This window comes from Pristiophorus japonicus, chromosome 4 (genome assembly GCF_044704955.1).
Source record: "Pristiophorus japonicus isolate sPriJap1 chromosome 4, sPriJap1.hap1, whole genome shotgun sequence".
NCBI classification, from domain to species: Eukaryota; Metazoa; Chordata; class Chondrichthyes; family Pristiophoridae; genus Pristiophorus; species Pristiophorus japonicus.
Window position 1 is genome coordinate 265,395,137 of NC_091980.1, and position 5,347 is coordinate 265,400,483.

The 5,347-nt window shown below is 45.2% G+C and overlaps 1 non-coding gene and 1 pseudogene across 1 annotated transcript; one reads left to right on the forward strand and one right to left on the reverse strand.

Moving 5' to 3' along the window:
- Positions 1-697: 697 nt before the first annotated feature.
- Positions 698-1,841, reverse strand: LOC139262349 (phosphatidylinositol transfer protein alpha isoform pseudogene; annotated as a pseudogene).
- Positions 1,842-1,977: 136 nt separating this feature from the next.
- Positions 1,978-2,174, forward strand: LOC139263607 (U2 spliceosomal RNA). Its single transcript, XR_011593174.1, has one exon. It is a non-coding gene; the product is annotated as a U2 spliceosomal RNA (small nuclear RNA).
- Positions 2,175-5,347: the final 3,173 nt, after the last annotated feature.

Sequence of the window (5,347 nt, forward strand, 5' to 3'; positions counted from 1 at the left end):
GGAAGGTATTGATTGAGACACAGGCGATTGCAATAGAGACCTCGTGAATTAAACACTCAGCACGGGTGAAATAAACTGGGGAAAGGGGGGACGAGGGAGGAGAGGGAGACATTCCTGAATCTCAGCCCTGAGGTAAGCCCCTGGGGTTGGGGCAATGGCTTCACTCATCAGCCCACCCACACAGCGACATTGGCAGCACAATTAAAGCCAGATAACCATCAGCGCCACCCCTGCCCACTGTTTCAGCAGGAGCAGTCGTCGAACGGTCAAAGCTTCAGTAACAATGATGCTTTGTAAGCTTTCTCCCCCATCATTAGACCCCCACCCCCGCACTCACCAAAACCCTTCCGTCCTCTGTTTGCCGACCGGGGCGGGGGGAAGGGGGGGGAGACAGGATTTGTGGCAGTCTCTCTCGACACCTCTACCCCCCCACCCCCTTCCCCATGCTACCACCCACCCCCCATTTTATTTTTCCTTACAGATATTCCTGTGTTCTTGGAAAACGTGGAATGCAGGTACGCTCCGGAGGGGGAACTCGGGAGCATTTTATTGCACATACGAGAACCAAATAAATTAATGATTCACTAATAAATTAAGAAGGTTAATAGATTACCGTCGCAGGAATGGGAAACGAGGAAAGAAGTGAGAACAGCCCATCATGGCCACTCGCTGGAACGGATCAGATTGGTCACCACCATTACCCCCGCAGGTATTGGTCCAGACACACAGTATATCAGTAACAGGTACAGCACACAGCAAATCCTAACACTCAATATATTCCACATGGGAGAAAATTTAGCGTGTATATTCCTCTGTCTGCTCACAACAATCAATTTCTTCTCGAAACATCTGAAGATTTCTGTTAAAATTCATCCGGTAAATGAGGTGGTGAGGGTGGTTTATTCGCGAGCAGAATTTCTCTCGCTGGCTGGCGGGCGGCTCGGAGCCTCGGACGCAGTCTTCTGTAAGAAGAGCATAAACGGGAACTTGGTGCTAGTCGTCAGTGGCGGTCAGTGCCCTCACCGGACCATTCAGTATCATCTCATCCAGCTCCTTCTTGGTGTCCTCCTCCATGCGCCGAATGTCGTCCATGGTGAGCGAGATCCATCTGTCCATCCAACAGAACAACTGCCGGTGGAAGACTGTGAATAAACGCCTTTCTTGCTTCTGGATGAAGCTCTCCACTTCAGTCTGAAGGCCCCACCACTTGAATTTCACGGTCACCAGTTTGTAAGCACACATGTGCGGCCAATCTCGTTTCTTCACCAGTTCTTTCTTCCAATTCGGGCCCAGCTGCCCACGACCCGTCTTGGTGGATTTGAATATTGCGGGACCCTCTTCTGCTTTGTAATCCCGAGAGTGGATCTGGCTCCGGTCCACAATGTCTATGTGAACTATTTCCACATTCTTCCGCCTGTTGGGATCCAGGTTGTGTACATTCTCTACAGTGCCCATGTCCGGCTTGTGCCAGGTCTCGATTTTGATCAGGAAATCACCCTTCATGTATTCGTTCGTGATGACGGTCCTGCAATACGGGTATGCGTTCCAAGCCTTCTCATGCACGGTCAGAGCTCCCTCGGGAGCCAACATCTGCACAAACTTCGGCACCTTGCGCTGTAGGTGGTAGATCTTGTGTGTGTACTGTCCTTTCTCACCATCCTTCTCGTACGGTTCATTCTTTAACACTTCGACTCCTTCTCCGCCGCCAGTCTCGTTCTTGCTCGCCTCGGCCACAGAGTACAGTTGTCCCACCTGGTACTCATCCACGGAGATTGGCAGGATTACCCGAAATTCCTTGATGAGGACCATCCTCCCGGATCGGCGCAGCTCGCTCTCCCCCGGCTCTGCTGCATCACACATTGAGCCATCTGCACTCTGCAGCATCTGCGTATTAATCGATGCAGGCTGAGAAATGTCTGGCCCCATTGCAATCAAAGTATAATAGCAATTGATCAGAAGCAATAATTTCCTCACTATCTCGCTTCTCGGCCTTTTGGCTAAGATCATGCGTAACTGACCTGACAGGGGAGTAACCATGACCCCAACGTGGTTCTCCCTGGATCAGGAAGGTGGTTCTCCTATGCTTTTTGGAAATAGGAGGTGGGTGGGGTGGTTTGACCCATTCACCTCCACGGAGGTGTGTGGGGTTGCTGACCCATCCACCTCCACGGCACGAACCTGGTATTGCAGTACTTCCAGGAACGGTGCTTGGGCTCTAGGCCTTTTGGCTAAGAGCATTAGCGCAGGGTGATCCTTGATGTGTGCAAGGTGACCTCTGGCGTTTGTGATCTGACAAAGAATTGGAAAGATTGGCTACGAAAAATTTAAAAAAAAATAATAATAATTTCCTCACTAAAATACATCTGGAGTAAATCCCCAATAGTCCAGAGTCTGAAAATATGTCTGTTGAGATGGTCACTTCACCTGAGAAGAACTCCAGAGTCAATGCAAACTCCCCCGAAGTTGAAGCAGCCTTTTGAATGAAGCGACCTGCGACTTAAAAATGGCAGCCACACCGCTGGCTTTAGATCAGAACAGCTCCACTTTTTCTGGACGGTTTTTTGGGCGAGCGATATTGTGGCCGATATGTGTGCCAGGTGGTGAAATTGACGGTGGGCGATCTCCTGGGCGTTAAATTTGCCAAATGTGCTCTTTACGACAAAAAAAAAAATGGGCAGTCGGTATTATTGAATCTCGGCGTTAATTCCGTGCGGAAAGTAACGCTGGGCGATATTATGTGCGTTGATTTCGCCCATTCTGATGATTCTGCCCAAAAAAATTGGGCGGGCGTTATTATTTTTTTCCCAGCATTACACACATGGGGAAAGTAACACTCGGCGATAAGTTTCCGAAAAATGCCCGTCAGTTTCCATTTTGTGGCTAAATGGGCCATATATGGGCGTTATACGTCATTTCAGCGGTAAAATGGACGTTAAGTGGGTGTTAATCATGCAAAAAGCATAGAAAATCTAGCCCATGGGCTTTACATTTACTTACAAGTCTATTATGTGGTACTTTGTCAAATGCCTTTTGGAAATCCATATACACAACATCAACTGCACTACTCTCGTCAACCCTCTCCATTACTTCATCAAAGAACTCGATCAAATTAGTCAAACATGATTTGCTTTAACAAATCCATGCTGATTTTCATTAATTAGCCCATACTTTTCCAAGTGCCAATTAATTTTGTCCCGGATTATTGTCTCTAAAAGTTTCCTCATTATCGATAATAGACTGACTGGCTTGTAGTTGCTGGATTTATCCCTCTTCCCTTTTTTGAACAGGGGTGTAGCATTTACAGTCCTCCAGTAATATAAAACATTAACTTCATCCATTTATATGCCATATTTTCAAGCGTTGTACAACACGTTCAGGAATAAAAGTCGATTGCTACACTACATTACTGACATCACTGCCATCCTATAAACACACATCTGTTACATTCCGCTGGTGATGAAGCAATGAATTTTAACAGCTGCGTTTTTCCAAGTAGGGCGGGATTTTGACAGTTTGCTCTTTTCTGCCAAGGTGAAGATGAGGTGAAATGAGTTGCTGTCAGGTGGATTAGGTTAGTCTCTGTACAAGATGACAGAAAATCATGTTTGTACGGTATCTTAAATCCCTGTGTCAGAGGAAAGTTAGTGAGTGCATAGGTATATAGTGAGGTTTCTGAGGCAAAAAAAGGAAAACAATCAACACTCAGATCACTATTTCTATGACACAACATTTTTGTTCAGTATCCAACAAAAGCTGGTACTCCAGAAGAAATGGTTTAAGCAAGATTAGACTGTGAAGTGTAATTATTTGAAAGAAAGAAAGAAAGAATGACGGTCAGACAATGACCGGCTGCCATTTTTTGAGCAAATAAAAATCTCACTGTGTTTTTCTAATTAAGTACAACAAAGCTTGTCATTGGTTATTTATTTGATGTGTTTTGTAACAATGAATTTTCTTGCCATTTTTGGATGGTCCCTAAGATGCTAAAAGTGGAAGTGGATGATTTTGAGAGACTGCCAATGATGATGAGAAGTTTTTTTCCCAGGAGCATTGATTAACTATTGCACAATATCCCAATTAGCAGAATAATAATTCCATCTAAGGTTGCAGATGAACATGTTTATTGTGTAAAATGCTAATTAAGTAAATAGCTTTTTAAGGTTAAGGAATGGCAGCTGCTGTTCCATTGTCTAATTAGACAAATAGTACAATAGAGGCGTACAACTGCAGTCCTGCTGCAGGGGCTCTCAAAGAGCATTGTTATGTTGTGTAAAACTGTAACAAAGGAAAGAGGTCCTTGCATTTGTATTTATATTTACAGATTGAATATTCACACCATTGTGTCAGGCAGTGAGTTGGAGGTGGGGTGGGACTTGTGGTTTTAATTTACTCAACAACATCAAACAAAGTCTCCTGAGTGCAGCAGGATTATTTTCCCAGCAAAATGTAGTGAGTAGTGGATTGTTACAGAATACAAATCGATTATTTCTGCAGCAAAATGCAGTAGGTGAAGGATAGTTACATAATACAGAGTTATGTGTGTAAAATCCATCCCACTTACATACAGCAGATTGACAGGAGAATTACCCAATCATTTCCATTCTGCCTGAGGCTTGCGGTGTCACTACATGCTGTCCTATAATTATATACAGAAGGAAGCTAAGGCCTGAAAAGAGTTGGGAGCTTTTGAAATTTGTTCTTCAGCCATTCTGTGCAATTGATGTAACAATATTTGAGAAACCAGAGTGCAGGGCACTACCAAAGTCACAAAGAGTAGAAGAACAAAAGTAAGTCAGACAGTCATGATTAGGTCACACCAAGCTTCAGTTTTAAAAGCCAAAAGATTATAGGAGGAAGGGAAGACTGGAGGAGCAAGGGAATTGATGGGGGGAAATGAGTTGTGGTCAGAGACTGTTCAATGAGCTTTGATTTCAACACAGTGGGAAAATAAAGGTAATGGTTAAAAAGGCAGATAGGGAATGGGTGACCATCAGGCAAAGCAGGAGTAGGAAGGTAGTGCAGTCATCTCCCTCCAAAACAGATATACCACTTTGGATACTGTTGGGGGAGATGGCTCATCAGGGGAAGGCAGCAGCAGCTAAGTTCATGACAGCATGGGCGGCTCTGCTGCACAGGAGGGCAGGAAAAAGAGTGGGAGAGCTATAGTGGTAGGGGACTCTATTGTAAGGGGAATAGGCGTTTCTGCGGCTGCAATCGAGACTCCAGGATAGTATGTTGCCTCCATGGTGCAAGGGTCAAGGATGTCTTGGAGTGGCTGCAGAGCATTCTGGAGGGGGAGGGTGAACAGCCAGTTGTCGTGGTGCATATAGGTACCCAAGATATAGGT